General features: G+C 35.9%; 1 protein-coding gene across 1 annotated transcript in view; it reads left to right on the forward strand.

The window, feature by feature from the left end:
* The window catches only part of CNOT2 (CCR4-NOT transcription complex subunit 2), a 183,157-nt gene that overhangs the window by 78,463 nt on the left and 81,759 nt on the right, over positions 1-22,935 (forward strand).

Below are 22,935 nucleotides of genomic sequence, written 5' to 3' on the forward strand. Positions count from 1 at the left end.
ATACAACGTTTGTTTGGTTGTTGGGGCATTTTTATTATGTTGACTTTGCCAATAGCTTACCATACCTGCAGTTCTACTACTTGTTCTCTCCTTCATAAAGCCAATCAATAATATCTATTCTCATATCCTAATGTTAGGGTTGTTTTAATGGCAAATTAAATAATATCTATATAACAGATAGCTTTTTTAAAAAAAAAAGCATTTCATTGAAAATTAATTGAGGAAACTATCATTTGGATGAAGTTTTTTTAAAAAATGGCCTTTGAGTATTTTTTCAAAGATGCTCCATTTTACATAGTGCCCTCCTTTACCTGCAGTTCAGAGGAATTAACTTAGTCCTCTGATATACATATACTCAAATTTCAGTGTGAGGCTCTTTCTTTCCCCTTCCTTCTCCCCTTTCTGACTATTACAACTTCCCCTTCAGTTCTTGTTTTACTCTAGATTCTAGATTAGTGGCTCCTAACCTTTTTTTGTTAATCTGGCAAGACCCACAGACCACTTTTCACAATAACATTTTAAAATGCATAATGTAAAATGCATAGGATTACAAAGGAAACTAATTACATTGAATATTTTTATTAAATTACTTTTAAATATTAGTCCATGGACCCTTGGTTGCACTTAAAATAAAGTTGTGAATAACAAGAATGATAAAAAGGAAGGAAGAGGGTGGAGCGTGTGCTTATGTCTCGTCTCTCCTCTCCTCTCCTCTCCTCTCCTCTCTCTCCTCTCTCTTCCTCTCCTCTCCTCTCCTCTCCTCTCTCTTCCTCTCCTCTCTCTCTCTCCTCTCCCTCTCTCCTCTCCTCTCTCTCCCCTCCCCTCCCCTCCCTCCTCCCTCCCTCCTCCCCTCCTCCTCCCTCCCTCCCCTCCCCTCCTCCCCTCCTCCCCTCCCCTCCCCTCCCCTCCCCTCCCTCTCCTCTCCTCTTCTCTCTAGTATGAAAGTGAGCAGTGTAGGAGAGAGGATCACTGGTCTGGAAGTCAGAGGTTTTAATTCTTAATCTTCTAATGGTTAGTTGTATGAGGGCAGATTAGTTTATGTGGAATTAATTGCCTCATCCATAAAGGAAGGGAGTTACAATCTGTGATCTCTAAGGTCCCTTCCAGCTCTGAAATATTATTACCCTGTGATTCAAGAAATTGAACTGGTATAACAGCAGGCTAGAGGACCATTGCAGTCTGTTGCTGCTGTTGGATTTAGAATAATCTACCACTTGTTCCTTTTTTCCAGCGAGTAGAAGTGAGAAAAGAAGAGATAGTAGATTTAAATAAAGTAGCATTATAAAATGGAAAGAAAACTTAATTTGGATTTGGGAGACTTATGTTCAGGTCTCTCCTTTTTGTTTCCTAGTATTGGGACTTTGGGCAAGTCACTTATCTTCTTAACCTCACTTTCTTTGTCTTAAAAATGAAGATACTACTATTTTCATTACCTGCCCACAGGATTATTGTGAAGAAAGTATTTACAAATTATAAATTGAAATAAAATTGAGGTGTTATTGATAATAAAGCTAACACTGTTAGTATGCTTTTAGCCAAGTTAACTGCTAACCTTAGTTTCTTCATTGATTAAAAAATGCATAATGTTGCTTTTAAGTCCCTTTCACTTCTAGAATTCCATGATTTAATTTATGTATATGACTTTTAAGAAAGATTAAATTGAGACTTTGTATCTTCAGTTGCCCTGGCAACAGGATGCTGGAGTAGGCTCCTTATAGACTTTCTTAACAGAATCCTTTCTTTACTTGTTTGCTTCTGCTTCATAACCACTTCCAATGACATTTGCTTCATGAAGTGTATTTCCCAAGGTGCCTCAGCCAGGATTAGCCCACTAGGATTTCTGTGACTATGTGGTGACTAAATAAAACAAGAGATTTATGCATTTGTTTGTTTCTAAACTCAGCTGTAGAACAGCTGTACTATAACTAACTTGGACCATGCAACTATATAGACAGTTTTCCATACTGGTAGGAGAAATGGGTAATTTCTACTTATAAGGTTAATTATTTTAGCAGTATGATTAATTAGTTTCACAAGTATTCTAATTTGTCATAAAATCGTGCTTATGAAAGAAAAAAACTAATAAAAAAGCAACACTTTTAGGAATAGATACAAATAAAAGTTTCATCTTAGTCTTTATTGATATACTTCTTTGTTGTTTATTGATGTGCCCCTTTGTTATGGTGCCATTATTTTCAAATAAATAAGTCACTTAAATTTGTTAGAAAATTGTGTTCTACATGTGACATCTTTTGGCTGAAATTACTGTCCTCTTCTGTTTTGCAAATGCAGGTATAGAACTAAAACATTCTTGAAATAAGCTGCTGCTATTGTTGCTTACATATTGAAATGAATCTAAGGCATGTACCCATGGCATAATATCATCAATAAAATATGTGAGCTAGTTTAAATCTGAATAGTGATGCTGTTTATATGTGTTGGGAACTTTCACAGTTTGGAATAGAATAAAAACTATCTTGCATGCAAAACATATATGAATAAAATATAAAATACAGAGTTATAAAATATAAAAGTATAAAATATAGTTACATCATACCCCATTTTAAGTGAAATTTATCAGTTTTCAGATTAGAATTGGTAAAACAGGATATTGGGGTTTTTTTCAATATATAACTTGAAGCTTCAAATTTAAAAAAAATGTTTTGATAGAGTATATTTTATGCTAGATTACATCTTTTAGATAAATATTTTAGCCCAATTCCATTGGACATTGAAAAATTCAGTTTGTGAAAGGAGAGATGTCAAATTCTGGAAACTGTAACTGGGATTTAGGTGAGATGACCCTTTGGTTGGAAAAATTACTGTGGTTTGGAAGGGTTTGTTTCACTTTTATATTTGTATTCAAGTACCTGGAACATAGTAGCCATTTAATATATACTATTCTGAACTCCTAGTTTCTATCTTGGTCATTACTTTTCTCCCAGTCAACTAGGTTGAACCTCAGAATCACCCCCCAAATCCTCATTTTCTTGCCAGTTCTACTACAAGATCTCTAATATCTGTTCCTTATTGTCCACTGATGTGGCTCCTATCTTAGTTCAGGCTCACATTACTTCTCACATAGACCTCTCCCAATAGCTTCTACTGCAATTCATCCTTAATACAGCCGTCAAGTTATCCTCTTATCAGTAAACCCTAGGATCCTATACAGACTTCTCTCTTTGACATTTAAGGCCAGGAGGGGAGGAGATATAGGGGAATGAGCAAGGTTCTTGTGGAGAGAAGTGAATAAGCATTTATTAAGTATCTGCTGTGTGCCAGGCACTATGCTAAGCACTTTCCAAATATTATCTTATTTGATCCTCACAGCAACTATGGGAGATAAATGCTGTTATTACTTCCATTTCACGGTTGAAGAAACTGAGGTTGACAGAGGTCAAGTGACTTGCTCAGGGTCATATACCTAATAAGTGTCTAATGCTGGATTTGAACCCAAATGTTTCTCCAGGTCTGGTGCTCCATCTGCTGTATCATATAGCTGCCTTTACGACGTAGCTCTTGCCTACCTTTCCCACCTTTTTACATATACTGCCTTTCACAGACACTTTGGTCCAGCTTAACTGAATTGTTATTGTGTGTCACATACAGCATTTCCTCTACCATCTCCATGCCTAAAATGTACCCCTTCCTGTCTTTTTCCTCTTATAAGGAAACCCCTTCTTTCCTTTGGAGCTCAGCAAAAAAACCATCTTGTACATGAGCCCTTTCCCCTTATGGACTTTTCTAACTGCTACTGCTGCCCCTGCCCTCTGTAGCTTGTGTTTATTTTGTATATATTTTGTGTGTACTTTATATGTTGCCTTCCTCAATGGCATGCAAAGTCCTTGAAATCAGAGATTATTTCATTTTTGTCTTTAAATCTCCAGCACTTAGCTCAGTACCTGGCAAGTGGTAGGAGTGTTTGTTGTTTGAAGAAAAACAGTAAAGTAACAAGTATGGAGAATATTCCCAGAGTGCTGACCAAAGTACAGGGTTATAGAATGCTGTACTATAGAAGGATATATTGATGGTTTTAGGAGACATTTGTCTGAAATGTGTAAGATACTACATAAGCGATTGCCTTCTTAAAACCTTTTATTCTCAAAAATGGCCCACCTAGTTGGTTTCTTTGGAGTATTATATGGTAGGGGAATAGATTTCTGAATGTGGGGGCATGGTGTTGTTTTGTATTACAGAAAGTTAATGTAAATGATTGACAAAAAAAGCAAATGATAACTATAATACTTTCTATTTGGTATTGTGACAAAAATAAGTTCAGAATAAAACATTAAGTTCATCACTAAATTGTGTGTATTGGTGTGAGTAGGTATCTTTGTAAATCTTTAGCCAGCATTGTTGATATTTGAATGGAAAAAGTTTTTCTTTTCTATCAGCAATGGTTGAAAAAGGGTCTCCCCCTCACCCTCTCTTTTATCACCTACCTTGTATCACATTTTTTCTTTAAGAATAATATTTTCTTTTTTTGGTTTGAATTTGGCTTTCTAAGATTCTTATTGTAGTCTTTAGAAATTCTCATCATAGGCCAGAATCAATGTGGTTGAGGTTAAAAAAAGAAATTTCTTCCCACTATTTCTTAAATAGAAATGGGTTAATTTTTTAGTAATTCTGTTTCAAGGAGTGTGCCTTCATTCAGGAGCATCCAAATTATGAATGAACTTAATGATTATTTTCTCTTATGAGGGTCAATATCATCAGACTGGCCAGTTTTTCAAAAGTGGCCTATTAATGTCTGAGGATCATCAGCCTGAAGGGACAGGAGTTAACACTTGTGATTTCATTGTTACAGGGAGGTCGCTCCCAGTTAAGGAAACCCCCTCTGCTTGTGCAGGACTCTCTGTACTTTGCTCTCGTCTACACCTTTGAGGCTTGGAGAGTTGCTCAAGAGCCCTGAGAGTAAAGTGTCTTTGTCAAGGTCCCACAACCAGTAACCAGCCTGAAAGGAAGAGAAAGGCTTGTCTCAACCTGTAGGGATGCCTGGGCTTCTTCCTTTTACCTTGTTATAAAATTCCTCTCTTACGCACTCTCCTCACTAGTGGGCAGGTGTTCATTAGTAGACAGTTCAGTGAGCTGATGGAGTATTGTACATTTGAGATAGACCTCCCTTTTGTATACTACCCTTTTTTAGAAGTACAGACCTGTGATGGATGTCATCAGTGTATGATACTCCTCTATACCAATGCAGTTCTGCAACTCTTCTGCAATTCAGAACTTAATCTTTAAAAAGTTGGAACTAGAAGGGTGTTACTTGTCCAGTGTTGTAGCCATTATATATAGACTTTAACCTAGGTGTTCCTGACTCTGAGACAGGTCCTCTTTCCCCTAAGCTATGCTAGAAAGTACTAATTATGCATCAATGAGCTTCAAAGTTATACATTTCCCCTTATCTTCTTAAGGTAACATAAAGCAAAAAAAAATCAAACCTAGACATTTTCTTCAGTCTCCTCTCCCCTTCCTCTACCTCTGACCCTCAGATATTTTTCATGGGGCTACCACCAAATCTAATTTTAGGAAGACAAAATGGCTGGGATTGAGAAATTTTGCTTTATGTGGACTGAGTTCTATTTATTTTAAAGAGGATATTGATAGAATTAATGAGTGTCATATCTAGAGACCGTGGTCTAGTCCTAGCTCAGACACTCTGCAGGTCATTTAGCTTTCTTTGGTGTCTAGTTTCATTGTAAAAATAAGGGGTTGGCCTAGATTGCCACCATGAATATCCCTTTCATCTCCAAGTTTCTGTGAACCTGTGATGATCGTGTCTTCTGTTTCTTTGTATCAGTTTTAAGTCATAGGCTAGAGACCCCAGTTAACTTTCAGAATTTTTGAATTCTGTATATTTCCAATTTTAGGATATTTGTTTCAGGTCTCGTAATGTAGTTCAATTTTTAAGCAGTCTTTTTTATTTTTATCAATGTAGATTTCATATTAGTATTTGATATTTTTAAGTTCAAACTTTATTTCTCCTATCTTATTTCACATAACATTCATTTGTTGAAGAAGCATTTGTCAAGCATTTACTGCTCTGTGTTAGGTGATATGCTAGTGCTAGACGCTGAGGATGCAAGTCCAAAACAAAACTATCCTTGCCTGCTCTAAAGGAGTTTTCATTCTGTTAGAGGGAGAGGGGTGCAACATGTAAACAGATAGCTAAGTCTAATATAATTTGAGGAGAACGCACACCAGGGAAATCGGGAAAGGTTTGCTGTAGCAAGTGGCACCTGAGCAGAGGTTTAAAGGCGATCTCAGGATTCAGATGGGCATGGATGAAGTGTGTAATATGTTCCAGGAATAGGCAGTAACATGTTGAAGGGCCCAGAAAGGGGAGGGGGAAGTGCTTGTGTTCAAGCAGTCCAATTTGGCTGGAATAGAAAGTGTCTAGAATGTGTGAAGGGGACTGTCATGAAATAAATGTGGAAAGGAGGCAGGTTGGAAAGGAGTTGCTAAACTGAGCAATTTTCACTTTGTCTGGAGGCAGTAGATAGCCACTAAAGATTCACATGCAGCATAGCTTTTCAGCTATAAGAAAAAAAAAAACCAAGGTCATTACCTTAATTGCATTTCTGGGTGGATCATTGCTATAGGCATGTGTTGTGTCACTTTACGGCTTTTAATTCTACAGGGTGCCTCTGTAAAGAGAGGACAAAGGAAAGAGCAAGAAAAAAAGACCAGAGATTTCAGGGTGCTTATAGTTGAATAGGAGAATATGACATGTACACAGATATCCAGTACAAAATATTACATAGTAAGTGCACACACTTAAAAAATTAGACAAAAGCAGAGGGGCGCACAGGCACAACACTTAACAAATAGGACGGTGTTGATTCTGTCATGTTAATTATAAAAACACTTTTAACAAATCTATATGAAGTACAGATTCACTGTTTTATATACAACCTTTTTTCTGTTTTTTTTAACACTGAAATGTTTATATTTGTTTATTTCTTACATTCATGATAAAAAAGGAATTAAAAATAAATTCATAAAGTAAGCAGAAGTATAAGCAGAGTTCTGATGTGGAGAGATTGTTCTCAACTCTGAGTGGGAGGCTGGGGGTGAGAGAAGATCATAGAGACTTTATCTAGTGACCATGTTGGAGTTTAGATCTAATTCAAGGAAACTTTCCAGGCATAGGGAAATGCTTAAGCAAAGTCTGGAAGGCACATGAAGTGAAAGGTAGTGTGAGTAGTAAAGAGAGGACAAGTTAGAAAAGGTAGAGTAACACCAAATTATTTAAAAAACTTAAATTCTCCACATTGGAATTTGAACTTTATTTGGTAGGCAGTAGAGAGACATTTATCCATATTGAGCAGAATGACATGACCAGATCTCTGCCTAGGGATAATATTTAACAACAATGTGAAGGGTAGATTAGATAAAGGAGAAAGAATAGAGGCTGGAATTATTATTAGAAGTTATTGCAATAATCTAGGTGGATAGCAGTAGGGCTTGTGTTAACATCAGTTACAGTGGTGATAGATGAAAGAGGTAGTACAAAGATAGAATTGACTGGGCTTCGTAAAGGAATAGCTATGAGTGGTAAAGGAGGCATTTTCCCCACCTGAGGCCACAGAATCTCTGAACTGTATAATACCTAAAGGCCATGTAGTCCAAGCTACGTGGTATGTAAGTCTCCTTCACAAAGTACCTCCCAGGAATTCCCTCTATAAAATTCCTGATAAGACTAGGCTTTACCAGACGATTTTCACTGCCTTCTGGGGAAGCCTTTTCCATTTTTGGTTGTAATTATTAGAACTGATCACTATGATCTGTTGTGCTCTGGTCAGGGCAGAGTCCCACATCATTAACCCTTCCCTAGTTTGGGACATTATACCTGTCTTGATATAGCTTAAGATTTTAAATTTTTTGGCTGCCATATCATATTATTGAACTTGCAGTCCACTAAACCCTCCCCTCCCCCTGGGGCTTTTTCAGATAAAATGCTATCTAACTACATCTTTTCTAATTTGCCCTTGTGAATTATTTTTTAAATCCTAAGATGTACATTTGTATTCAGTAAATTTCATCTTATTCAGTTTAATCCAATGCTCTGGCCTGTTGAGGTTTTTGTTTTTCTTTTGAATCCTGACCTCTATATAGCTATGCCTCCCAGATTTGTCAGCTTTAAGTTTGATGAGCATTATATCTATGATTTACCAGAGAAATTAATAAAAATATTAAATAGTGCAGGCCCAATATAAATCTTTGTGGCACTACACAAGAGACTTTGTTTCAAGCTGTCATTGAATCATTATTACCTGTTATTTGGGTCTTGCCATCTAGCCATTTCTGAATCCACTGGCCAAATAGTATTATCTCGTTTACAACTTTACTTCCATCTTTCCCATAAGAATGGCTTAGAAGACTTTGTAAAATCTAACAAATGGTATTTATAACATTTCTCTGATCTGTGAGGCTAGTAGTCCTTTCCAAGAAGCTAATGACGTTAGTCTGGCATTACCTTTTCTGGCCAGAGCCATGCTGGCGCTTTTGATCACTACTTCCTTTTTTTCATATTCACTAGCCATCCTTTTAATAATAATAGGTTATGAAGTGTGGCCAGCAATCTAACACAAGTTCACTGATGTATAATTTGCTGAATACAGTTTTTTGTTTTTGGAAAATTGCAATTATTTGCTCATTTCAGTCCTGAAATTCTCTTGCTCTCCATTATTTTTAAAAGGTTGCTGATAGTGACTCAACAGTCACAATCAGCAATTTTTCCAAATCTAGAAGTGTGGCTCATCTAGAACTTGTGAATTGAATTCGTCCAGGACAACTAGGGGGCTCCTTTATTATTTCCTTTACTGGCTCCTTCAACTTTTGATGAACTCTTTGTTCAGTCTATAGATCATTCTCCTTTCAGAGAAAACATCAGAAAATAAGTTGAATAGCTCTGCCTTCTCTATGTCTTGAGTTTTCAAAGACATCAGATATCATTGAGCCATTCAGCCTGAGGAGCAGTTTTGATTCTCTTCTTACCCTGGTAAAACAAACAAAAATCCCCAACGTTGCCCACCTGCCCCTTTTTAAAAAAAGTTTCTAATTTATTTCATTTTTGTATATTTATATGTATTATATATATTTTATAGTTATATTTATTGTGTCACTAAGCTCATTCTGAGTTTTAGTGGCTCTAACATTGTAATTATAGCAGTGTGCCACACTTTTATATGCTTTTTTTTGTTACCTGTCTTGCCTGTGTTTTCTGCACAAGTTTTTTGTTTTGTTTTGTTTTGTTTTGTTTTTATATATGTTGGTTGATGAGATCCCTATGTATCCATATTGGTCTCTTTAGATAAATGCCCATTTTTCTCCTTATGGACATTATTTCTCTTTATTTCCTTAGAATTTCATTCTTGAGAGCTTCTCATTTCTCCTAAGCCTATTTCCCATGTAGAACCTTAGCTTATCCTAGTGTTAATAATGTGAACTCCTGTGTGAATGTTGTGTTAGAAAATTTTAGGATAAGAGAGTAGTTTTAAGGAGAAAGAGAAACTTGATCCTAGATATTTTGAATTTGAAATGCCAGTGAGGTTGGTAACTATTAGAAATATCATATCATAACCTAGAAGTGAATTAGAAACATGAATTTGGGAGTCATTTTAGTGAAATAAATTGTGGAAGCTCACAGTATGATTATGACTGTCCTGGGAGAGAAGGTTTAAGTGAACAGAAAATAAATACCTGTTTTAACATATTGTAAGAAAAGTAAAGACAAAATGACAAATAAAGCAAGGAAAGGAGGAAAATAGAAGACAAACTATAGAGACATAACAAGTTTCTAGTAAAAATTCAGTGATTAGGACCTAACATTAAGAAACCAGTTATTTATCTGTTCACTTATTTATTGAGAACATTTATCCATTTAGAAAATTTTGGAAAATATCATGTAATGTGAATCCATGAAAGTGAGAGCCATAGAACTTACAGAAAATGGGCAGGGGGAGAGATGATGGAACAGTGCAGAGAAAACTTGATTAGCTATTTCCTTAAAGATGATATTCAAATTCAGAAAACTTTAATGAGCGTAGTAGCCTTGATGATAAAATCTTTCCTGAGAATTAGAAGGGATAATTAGGAAATAAGTAGAGTTGAAGTGTGTTATAGGGTCATCTGTGAAGATGAAAAGTAAGATTCTTACCATTGGTAGGTAGTATGTCATTCAGAATATTGATAATTAAGTGCTAGCTCTGTGGCACTATTGCTACCTGCAGTTTTATGAGAATTCAGATTTCTCTGTTAATATATCATTTACTCTATGTAATGTACAAGGTCTGTTACGGTGGTGTGACTCTTTTAGTTAATTGTTCATGGTGGCTGCAAATGTGACTATAAACTAATTCTGTGCCACACATTTAGAAGTTAGAAGATGCACTTAATTGTTAGTATGATGTTTAATTTTCAATTCATTCATTTGAGTTTTATATTAGTACTTTATTGTCATCCATGCTGCATGTTGTGTCTGACTAGTACTATGCATGGCTCACCCCCAGTTCTCAAGTTGTATTTTTGTAGAAGTTCATTCATTTTAAATAATTAGGTTGAGACCAGAGAAATATGATTAGCATTATTAGCTCTGTGATATTTTATATATATTGAGTCATGCGGTTTACCTGTCTCTAAAATAAAAAAAAAATTGAAGTAAAAGTCAAGTAAACGAAAAAAAGATTATTTGGGATGGGCTAGATCTGAGTAAGGATGGATTTACCACCCCCACCTCCCCAAAAGTTTTAAGTTTCTGTTGAACTCACTGGAATTATTTCTTTTTATAAACACATTTCATATTTATAACTGAAGTAATAAATTAAAATGTTTGCTTGTATAAAGCAATATGTTTAAATACTATCTTTAATGATATCTAAAGATTATTTATGATAACTAATAGAAGATAATTAACCTTTAAATGACTTAAACTGTTTCCTTCAATGGGATCTTCAGTTAACAAAGGAGTTAAGTCATCATTTGATTTTCTAATATAGTTACAAATCTGAAAGTGTATAGTATGTATTTTCTATGCCTGTGAGTTATGAAGAATATGTTAAAATTATGTTGAACAATAAAATTTCAGGTTTTATAGGATATGTGATAAAACCAAGTTACAAAATTACAGGATCTCAGAATTGGCAGGGAGCTGAGAAGTTAAACTTCTGTGGAATTAGGAGTGCCCTCTACAGGGACCTTGATAAGTGACATTGTCTTTACGTATAGCAGGAGCTTAATAAAAGTTTGATGAATAAATGAATGAATGAGGAGAGCCAGGGCATTGTGTACTTGAGCATTTGTCAGGTTTGCCCTTTCTCTACTAAACACTTTTGCCATGGAGGTGGTTATAGAAATTTGGAGTAGCAGAAAAGTTGAGCAGTTATAATGAGGAAACTGTACATTGAGATCTTTATAAGGTCATTTAATTATTTTTTCCAAAAACTAGAATCCTATAATTTATAAAGTTTTGGTAAATACCTTCCCAACCCATGTGTTTGGAGTTTTATACTAGTGTTCCAATGTCATCTTTGTTACATGTTAAATCAGGGGCACCCCTGGTGTGTCTGGCTAGTGCCATGGCTCACCCCTCAGTTTCTGCTTCTTTGCTTCATCCTCCAGATGTGTGCTTTCCAATGTCCAGATCTGCAAGTGGTGAAAGAAGTTACAAAGGTAAGTATATGGGAGATAAAATTTGGGAGGGATTGTTTTTTCCTGATTGGTCTCTTCTTCAGCCTGGCATTTCACTTATCCTTTCGTTGGTTCTCTCCTCATTCCCTTACAGTTATAAATTTCCTGAAATCACTCATAGCATGATAGAATTTTAGAGCTGGAAGGGACCTCAGAAATCTTCTAGACCTCCTCATTTTTTGAATGTAGAAACTGATGCTCAGCTAGGTAAAATAACTGAAGATCACGTTGAGCCAGAGACAGCACTAGAATTCAGTAGTTGAGGGTTTTCCCCATTAGTTATAATAATGAGTGATGATATTATAATATTACTATCTCATATTTCTGTAGTGCTTTAAGAATGCTGTCCTAATAGCAGCCTCATGAGATGGATAGTAATATCAAAAAATATTATTGTTTTATAGGCAAGGAAACAGATTCAGAAAGGTAAAAATCATCTGTCTAAAGCCATAAGCTAACAAATAGTAGAGCTAAGATTCAAACTTTCATCCTTTGTCTCAAAAAGCAGCATTCTTTCAACTAATCCTTGCTTAGAAGCCATGGAAGAAGAAACGTTTTCCCTCTGTTTTATTTTGGAGGAAATTTTTTGGGGAAAATTCTGTATTCTGTTTGTGGAGGGGAAGGAGAAATCTATTACACCTAAAAGAACTTTGTTATTTTACTGTGATAATTTTAAGAATGGTAGATCACATCCATATGACCTCTTAAAATCATTTTTTAAAAAAGTGTATGGACGTATACTTGTATAAACACTTAACATATGTGAGGAAGTATAGCCATGGTGGTTAAGAAGGTAGAGTTAGGATAAATAGCTATATTGGTTTTCTTTGGATATTTCAAAGAGGAGAGGATTCTAAAATAATGAGAAAGATCTCAGGTTTTACCATGTGTAAAAAAGTACTGCTACCGACCCTACTTTCTAAGCTCTCTAAAATCTTACTGCAAGTGAGCATCAGGGAACACATAGGTCTTTGTAGATAATTTCTCACAGACTCTTGCCAAGTTATTCCACTACAGACATTTACTCAGGGCTGGAGACCAGAACCAAGTTCTTACTCTGCTTCTTGGGATAAGTGCCACAATCTGCTGTTTGCTTCCAAACTTGTTCATTTCAGTACAAAGCTAAGATCCTCTAATGATTGTTGCTCTCGATGACCCTTATTTGCAGATCCCTCCATCCTCAATTCAAACTGTAACTGGATAGTAAATGATAGAGCTGCCAGATGGGACCTATTCCTGCACTCTTACCCTGGCTCAGGAATCCTCTGGGATTTTTTTCCTACATAAGGGCTTTCTGCCCTTGTGCCTAGTCTTGGCTCTATTTCCTTCCCTGGATGCACATGGGCTCTGGGCCAGACACTATCCTAGTGCTTGTAGAACTTTCTGCCTGTCTCCTTAAGCCATCCTGATATTCAAAAATTACTCAGTGCAACTTTTTCTTGTCTTTTCTGATATGAATCGATCTGACAAGTTTTCTAAATCTTTGTGGAGGGTAGAGGCTATTTGGTAAACTTGGGCTATATTTCTTGCTATTCTACCCTTCCCAATGATCTCTTGTCCTTTTTCAGTAAAGAGCAGTACTAGAATTAACATAATATCATCATTGTATTCATGGTCCTAATATCAGGGTTGTATTTCTGGCTCTGACATTTACTAACCATCTTATGAGGATTTCATCTTCTCTCTCTAAACTTCTGTTTTTCTCAGTTGTAAAATGAAGATTATAATGCTTATACTAGAAGCTACGTTTTATATATAGATGCATATATATGTATGTGCATATCTTTCTATCTGTCTGAATAGAAGCTATTGTTAACTGTTTTGCAGAATATTATGGTCTTTGGCTGTCCCTCATTATAATACTGCTTCTGATTTAGTTCAATTAGACTTTCATCAAATGCCTGCAGTGTGTAAGATCCTGTAGTAATCTCTGTACTAGTCATTTTTTAGTTACTCTTGGGTTCATTGATAGATAAGTTTTTTAAACTTTCAGATGTTTTCTCCTCCTCTGTGTGCCTCTGCAAACATAAATGCTTTAGAAAACAGTTTTAAAAGTAATTTTAATTATATAATTTGTGTAGTAGTTTACCAGGAGACTTTTCGTGTGTATATTAGGTCATTGGAGCTTCAAAACAACATTATGAGTAAGGCAGGGATTTTTTTCCTGTTTTTCAGATGATAGGTTAAATTAGTTTTCAGGGGTCACATAACTAGTATGGGTTGAAGACAGAATTGAACATTCTCTCATTTTACTGTTGCTAACTAATCCAGAGCTAAATCTTTTTTACTTTGTGGCTTTTATTCAATCAATTTCCTAAACATAATTGTCTTGGATATACGTATTTACTAGTGGGCAGTATTAGTTATTGCAAATATATATTGTATATCCTAATATATATTAGAATTTAGTCAAAGATGAAAATGATATTGTAAGTAATAAATAAAAATAATAAAAATAATTCATAATTATAAAAAATTTAAAATACATATAAAATGAAATAAATAGAATTGTATGGTAAAGATTCCTTTTAAAAACAGTGATAGCTTTAGTAAGAATATGATGGAAAACTGTAATAATCATGTAAAGCTAGAAGTGCCATGACACTTAAAATGCATGTGAAGGTGAAATTTACCATAAACAATTAAAAACATGTTACAACAAATACAGTGAGCAAGGCACTGTGCTAGTTGTAGGGTTATGGAGAAAGAGTTAAAATGGTACCTACCTTTAAATAGTGAAATTCATAAACATTCATCTGGTGAGTCATTCAGTGATATTTTATTGAGCTTATATGTGTAAAGCAATAAGGTGATTTAATTAAAGAACACTCATGTTTATTTTTTTCTTTAAATGAGGATTACCATAAACTCTTACATTCAGCATTTCATTATAAAACATTCACATTTTTATTAAGCCTATAAAGTATGAACCATTTTCCTTTAATTTTGGTGAAGTGGTGATGTTGATTTTAGTCCTCACTGGGAGAGCTCCCCTTCCTAATGAAGACCTGAAACTAATCAGTAATAGTCTTAAAGAGCTGCCCAGGGTTTCTGGGAGATTATGTGGTTTGTCCATACCTGGACTATCCAGAGACCTCATTTGTGTCCAGGGGAGGGCTGGAGCCCAGGTTTTGCTTACACCAGGACTAATCCTCTGACTCTTATGTCTTACTGTCTTTCAACTGTAATACAGTTGAAAAACAACTAAATACGTTATTCATTGTATCCTTTTTTTAATTGTTATTCTTTTGCCACATATGAATGTGTGAAATGAACTTAATTATTTATGTATATAAACCTTTATTTAAATACTCATTGAGAGGTCAAAAACAATCTCTGATTTAGGTAGTCCATTTTCTCAAGATGGAAGACACCAGGACAATCAGGAAATCATATGCATGTATTATATATAGAGTCCAGTTTATAAGTTTTCTTAAATGTATTTTGTTGCGTAACCATCTAGCACGTAGCACATTGTTTGATGATAAACCTAGTTAAATTTACCACAAGTTGTTTACCAGATGTGAATTTTTTTAGCCATATAATTCATGAAGATCATGCACTAAAGTATAAAATGGTGATGTCCTGCGCTAGTACAAAGGGGTCCGAACTTTTCTAAAACCATGAACTCTTTGAGGCATTTAGGTATTCTGAATCCAAAGAGGCTCTTAATAGCTAGAGTAGCACTTAGTAAATGCTTGCCTAATTGACTGGGCGGTTCTGATTTTCACTGTGCCTAGAAATGGCACAGCTCAGTTAGAATGAATTTAGCATTATGATTTCTAGGGGACTCAGGAGAGAGCCTTGTATTTAGAGTCTGGTGACCTGGGCTCTAATCCTGGCTTCAGTACTTAACTGTGTGTGATCCAAGATGATCACTTAACTTCTCTGGGCTTCAGTTTTCTCTTCTGTAAAATCATGAAGGTTCCATTTGACAAACATGTATTAAGTACCTTTTACATGCATGGCAGTAGATACTTGGAATGAAAAGACAAATGAAGGATTCTTTGCTCTCTAGGACCTTTCTATGTACTTGGGCCATACATTATGTAGACAGAAAGGGAGAGCTTAATGCAAGTTAAATAGGGAAGGAGTACTAGTAAATGGGTGGAATCAGAGAGGTACCACACCTAAACTGAGTGTTGAAGGAGGAAAGGAAGGATTCATTCCAAACTGTCAAAATGAGGATGATTTAAAGTCTTCAGGCTCTAAGGACTGTGATTCTGTATGTTTTTCTTGCTCCTAGGAATGATAGCTCTGCCTCTTAGGATTTGTTTATATCATGTGCACATGTATAAGCTGCTACTTTTTTTTTTCCCCATTCCCTTAGAGGTTTTAGGGGAGAGAAGGAGAAATGCGTACATTTAGGGTGTAAGAAAATAAATAAAGAAGAGACCACCTGGATTATTATGGATTTTTAAATTTAATTAACATTTTTGAATAAGTGTTGCTTAGTTTTCAGAATTCAATGTTAATAAAATTTATATTGTATTGTCAGGTTGGAGCATTGCAGTTTTCCTTGCTAAATATAATTTAGTGTTGAAATGAAAAGGGCCGTCTTTGGTAGCATTTTGTGCCTTATTCCTTTCCATAATAAGTCAGATGGATTCTGATTTGTGAATTACTTTAATAGTAAAATTTTGGATGTTATGGAGCACTAGAGAAGATAGGAGTGGATAAGCCATTAAAAAGTAGGTTGTATTTGAAGTTTAGATGATAGTTCATTGTGGAGACAGAAGGAAAGGAAATGAGCTGTGAAAGGCTTATGTTTTAGGCAGTTTCAGCTTTTCATTGTAATACATTTCTGGAGATTCCATTAGAAACCAGAACAAAGAAAAATAGATTTTTTTCCCCTTCTCCATGTGCATTTCATAGATACAGTTGACTTTAGTGGTTAGGCTGAGTTTACTAATGGCTGATTGGATTAAGACCTCAAAAGGAAAATGTAAGGTTTTGTTTATTTTTGTTGTGTGGATTGGTAAAGTTTGAGGCATTTTTACAGTAAAATATTGATTAACTGGAAACTTCCATTAATCAAAAGATTTTGTTTTTGTGGATTATATATGTTTTTCATTATTAAGAACAGGTAAAAAATATAAATTGACATAGAGAAGTAGTTTTTGAAACACTCAAACCTCTTTCAGGTTTTATCTAACAGTCAATATATATTTAGATTAGTTTCTTATACCATCTAAATCTAGAGTAGTATACAATTAGAATTGATATTCAGAATGATTATCTTGAATCATCAAAGAAAGATTAAATTATAAGACTGTATTGTTCCTGTATTTTAAAACAATTTTCTGTCACCACTTAAACAGTTAAAGTAACTGGAAATGTTACATCCTGTGTCTTCTTAAACTTATGCTGTGTTATATTTATTGAGAAGGAAAGGTAGCTTGTGAATGTAAAATGCGGTGTTTTCTTGAAACAATTTTTTCAAAGATGTTTATAGTTAGACACTAGGAAAAGGATGTGGAATAGGAACAGATTTCAGTTCAAAATGCTTATAGTAACTATTTCAATTAAACTAGGTTCATTCTGATGCTGTGAATATAAACTAATTACAATGTCAGTCTTATTAAAAATTTACACTGTCTCTGTGACCAGTTATTTTTTTCTGAGTATCTGGTGCAGTTATTTCTTCAATGTATAATTTTCTTTATACATTCTTTTCTCCTTTATCTGCCATCCTTTTGAATATCTTTTTGGTGGGTTTTTTTTTTTTGCTGCTTTTGTAGTAACTGTATTTTTGTTTTCTTGTCATATTTTCTTCTTATTTTAAACACAGTTGTATTTAAGTAAACATTTAAGTAAATGTGATTTTTAGTGCAAATATGGAAAGCATTATAAGAGCTAGATTTTTATACTCATACGTGGTTGTGAAGCACCCACTAAAGTAGCTTATGGATCTTAAGTTTTTTATTGTGCGCCAGTTTGTCAGGGTGGAAGATTCCCTATTACATTTACCCTAATTTTTTATTGCAAAATAAAAAGAACAAAAAAAATTTCATTTAGAATGTATTAAAAGAAGTGCTGCTCGGGATAGATACTAACGAGGGGTATGTTTTAAATTTTATTGTATTTAGTTTTTATCTATTTTATATGTACTTATATTTGTACTTGTCTAACCTACTATGCTATAATCTTCTTGGGGGCAGAGACATTTTTCTTTTTGCCTTTGAATACCTATCACCTAGCATGGTATAGGTGGATGGATGGATTGAAATATAAGCAAATTGGTGGGTCTGTGAAATACTGAACTTATGGAGCATATCTCTTTCTTTGTTTCTGCATGTGTCTACATCTCTATCCATCTGTCTGTCTTCCTACTTAATATTTTCTCTCCCTCCCTCTATAAAGAGAAGGGAAAAAACAAACAAACAAACAGATTTCTTCATTGGGTATGCCCAAAAATACATGTCCCATTCTGATTTTGAGTTCATCCTCTCTCTGTCAGGAGGTGGGTGGTAATTATTTATTATTGGTCCTCTGAAATGATTGGTCATTGCATTGATTAGGATTCTTAAGTCTTTCAGAGTTATTTTTCTAGCATTGCTATTGCTATCCCCAAACATCTTTCTCAGCTCCCTTATTCCTTCCCAACTAGAAAGCAAGGAAAAGGAAGGAAATTAAAAACTCTTGTAATAAATAAGCATGACCAAGCAAAACAAATCACACCATGGCCATGTTCAAAATGTTTGGGTTGACCCTTTATGTCTCACCTAACGATAAGGTCATGGCAGTATGCTTCATGAAGGGTCCTTTGGAGACATGGTTAGTTACTGCACTGATCAGAGCTCATAAGTTTTTCAGTATTGTTTTTGTTTCCATTGTTGTTGTCTTTGTATATATTGTTCCTATGGTTCTGCTCATTTCACTCTGTGCCAATTAATACTGCCCAAGATTTTCTGAAATCATCTCTTTTGTCATTTTTTAATGGGGAAGTTATATTCCGTTACTACCACATGCCACAATTTGTTTAGCCATTTCCTAATTGTCTAAGAGTTAATCTAAGTTACCTCCTTAGGTTCCAGTACTTGAGATTCAGGAACAGGAAATTTGCTTCATCTTTCAGTAAGCATCATTAGAACCTACTATGTTCCATGCAGTGTGCTAAGTTCCAGGGATGCAAAGAAAATGCTCTCTCAGAGCTCACTGTCTAATGTGGAAGACAATATGTGAGCAACTATGTAAAAAAGCAAGATGTATTCAGGACAGATTGCAGATAATCAACAGAGGGGAGGTGCTAGAATTAAGGGTGATTGGTTAAGGTGGAATAGAAGGTAGAGTTTTAGCTAGGACTTGAAGGAAGCAGAGAAGCCAAGAGATGGGAAATGAGGCAGGAGAAAATTCCAGGAATGTGGGCAGCCGGCAAAAATGTTCAGATTAGGGAGACAGACAAAGTAATTCAATGAGCAAGGAGGCCAGTGTTTTTTGGTTGCATGGTTTGGAGGAGGGGAATAAAAGACTGGAATGGGGTGAGGATCAGGTTGTGCAGGGCTTTGACTGTCAAGTGGGATTTTATATTTGATCGTAGAGTCAATAGGGAGTCATTGAAATGATTGAAAATGGGGGGTGACATGTTTCAGACTTGCACTTTATGAAGATCAATTGGGTAATTGAAGGGAAGATAGATTAAAGTGAGGAGAGAGTTTAGGCAGGGAAACTGAACAGCAGGCTGTTGCGCCGGTCCAGGTGAGGTGGTGCTAAGGTGTAGGCTTGCACCAGGTGGCAGCTGTGTCAAAGGAGAGAATAAGGCTTATATGAGAAATGTTGAGAAGGTGGACTCCACAGGAGTTGGAAATAGATTGGATTCAGGGGGAGGGTGGGGAGAGAGAGTGAGGAGGATTCTAGGGTGACACTTTGATAATTGGGAGGGTGGTGATGCCCATAAGAGTAATAGGGATTAGGAAGCAGGGAAGGCTTATTATGTGTATAATTTTGATGGGACACCCCTAGAATGTCCAATGTACAGCTGGAGACATAAAACTGGAGGTGAGAAGGTCCATAGATCTGGGAATCATTAGCATAGCAGAAAAGAGTTGAATCCATGGAAACTGATGAAATCATCAAGAGATATGTGGGGGATGTTAGTGCTTAGTGGGAGTGATTTGGATGAGGATCAAATAAAGGATACTGAGAAGGAGCAATCTAGGGGGCAGGAGGAGAACAGTTTCACGAAAACTTGGAGAGAAGAGACTAACAGGGAGAAGTGTGATTGATGGTGTTAAAGACTTCAGACAGGTCAGGAAGGATAAGGATTAAGAAAAGGCTGTTAAATTTGGGGAGGCGAGATACAGGATGATAACTAGTAGAAGTGGGCGGATCAAACAAGGGATTTTTGAGGTTGGGGCAGACTTTGCTGGGTTTATAGGCAGTAGCGAAGTAGCCAGTAGACAGGGAGAAATTGGAGATAAGAAAAGAGGAGGAGAAGAGAAGATGGAATGGTATCACTTGTACATGCAAAGGAATTGGCAAGGAGAAGAACCACTTCTTCATGCAAGACCAGTGAAGGAAGAGATAGTGACAGATGGCATCTGAGTGATGTGAATTGAGGAAGAGGGGAGAAGAAGAAACTAGCTCTCAGCAAAAGACCTCATTTTTTTTTCCAGTAAAATATTAGGCAAAGTTCTCAGCTGAGAGGGTGGAGGGAGAGCAAACCATGAGAGGTTTGAGGAGGGAGCAAAGGATTTTTCTAGTGATTTTTAACTGTTTTCCCTCCCCCCATTCTCACTTGTTTTCCTGTGAATTTGATATTTTTCTGTACCAAACTGTGTGGATGGAGGTAGAGGGGGAAGGTTCGGGATTGTGACCCTTGTGCAGATGTTTGGTGTTGTGTTCAGTCCTTTTTCTTCTGTTTCATATAAAAATGTGTTACGCACTCTCCCCACTCTTTCCTCTGCCTTTGTCTGTTCTTTTTCTCATGTACCCTAATTGTGAGGAAAAGCAAGTTCTGCCCCCTCTGTCTCTTTCCTACCTTGATATATTCTTTTTATCCTTCCTTCTTCACAGGGTTGTTATGAGAATTAAATGAAATAATATTTGTAAATCACTGGATGCCTGGCAAATAGGCACTTAATAAGTGATTGTTCTCTTTCCCCTCCCCTGTCTTCTCTAACCCTCAGAAAAGAATTCACCTCCCCTCCACTCCTTCCCAGACTTCTATTCTTCTTATTTGATTCCCTTAGTACCCTTTGAAAATATTGTGGTTCTGATAAGGACGTTTGTTTGTTTTTTCCCTATTAAAGTATTAGTGCTTTATCATCATGTAGCTCCCTGCAATTGCTCAGTAAATCTACCTTTCTAGATTTCTCTTGACTCCTGTATTTGTATCATAGAGTTCCTACCTAGCCTTGTTTGTTTTTTCATCACAAGTGTTTAAAAGCTTCCATTCCATTAAAGATCCATTTTTCCCTCCTGTAGGATTACATTTGTTTTTTAAAGAAAGTTTTTAATGGTTGTAAACCTGTATCTTTTGCCATTTGGAGTATTGTATTAGAGCTTACATTTATAGTTGTAGCTGCCAAGTTTTGTGTGATCCTGACTGTAATGCCTGGTACTTACATGGCTTTCTAGTTGGTTGGCAGTACTTTTTTCTTTGATGTGGGAGCTCTAAATTTTGACTTTATATTTTGAGGTTCTGTTCCAGATACCATTGTTGAATTCTTTCTGCCTTTACTTTGCCTCTGGTTCTGTTAGACTTGGGCAGTTTTCAAGTATAATTTCTTGAAAAATAAATACCAGGGCTTTGTTGTTGTTGTCGTCGTTGTCGTTTTATTTCAGTTGTGGTTTTCAGAGAGTCCACTGAGTCTGAAATTGTCTTTCCTTGTCCTCTTTTCCCTATCACTTGTTTATTTTTTTTAATATCAGAAATCTTACATTTTCTATTTTTTGGTCTTGTTTTTGTTTTACTATTTCTTGCTCTTTCATAGAATTGTTAATTTCTGGGTGGTCTATTGTACCCTTCAAGGAGTCTATTTCTTTGGTAGAGTTTACTACTTTTTCTTCTGAGCTATTTATTTAGTCTCCTTCTAATTCTTTGCTCCAGTTTTTTTTTCTTTTCTTTTAATCTCTTTTCTTTTACATATGCATGTAATTCTTCTGGAAAATTTATTTTTTTCCTTAATGTCTCTATGTGAAATTGTTAACTCTTCTGCAATAATTTTTGATACATTTTGATAATTTTTGAATTTTGGTTTACTCATCTCTCTAGCTGTAATTCCTGAATTGGGCTTTGTTCAGGGACTATCCTTTACTCCCACTTGTCCTTTGGATTGGGATGATCAGCCTTACTTGAACTCATGCTTTGTTCCTAGGTTGATCTTTACCTTTCAGTGTTTGGCTCCTTGGGATTTTTGAGATTCAAAGAGCTGGATCTTTAGTGCCCTCTTTGTAATCTCAGGAAAGGTAATAGTGACCTCAGATCCCCTATAACTGACTGAGATTTCTTTGTCTTAACACTATGTAGTTCCTTGGCCAACTTCCATTCCCTGGGGGCTTCCAAGACCCTCCATTGTGGGCCTTCTAAACACCCTGAGGCTTTCTCAGAAGAGCCCTGTACTCTTGCTGCCTGTGGACACAGATCTTTGCAGGGTGTATGTATTGCTAGCCCATGTCTGGTTGTCTGGGAGGCTGTACTTGTACTGGTTCTGACTTTTCTGGTGCTGACAGACTTTGTGTTGTTCTAGGATAGTAATAGTGCTTTCTCATTTTATTTTTTGTATTAGTATTGATAGGAGAGATGTGGGTTTGGATGGGTACCATTCAGGCACCTGTCTTTTCTAGAAATCTTTGGTTTTTACTTCAATAAACATTTGAATGTTAGGGTGGGTAGAATGAACTGAGCCATTTTTCCCACCAGAAATTCATCCTGAAAACCCCTCTGGAGAGCTGTGGGATCTTGTAGAAGTCATTAAAATTTTCTGAACATTAGTTTCATCATCTGTAAAATGATTATATAACTTATGTCAGATGAGTGCCTTTTCAAACACAACTGCTAAGTTTTGTAGTGGATGGGAGTGCTGGCCTTGGGATCAGGAAGACCTGCCTTTTTTGTTTGTTTGTTTGTTTGTTTTGTTTTCAGGCAGTTGGGGTTAAGTGACTTGCCTAGAGTCACACAGCTAGTAAGTGTCAAGTGTTTGGTCTGAGGCTGGATTTGAACTCAGGTCCTCTGACTTCAGGGCTGGCACTCTATCTACTGCGCCACCTAGCTGCCCCAAGACCTGAGTTTTGAATCCTGAG

This window comes from Phascolarctos cinereus, unplaced genomic scaffold (genome assembly GCF_003287225.1).
Source record: "Phascolarctos cinereus isolate Bilbo 61053 unplaced genomic scaffold, phaCin_HiC Scaffold_1;HRSCAF=81, whole genome shotgun sequence".
Taxonomy (NCBI): domain Eukaryota; kingdom Metazoa; phylum Chordata; class Mammalia; order Diprotodontia; family Phascolarctidae; genus Phascolarctos; species Phascolarctos cinereus.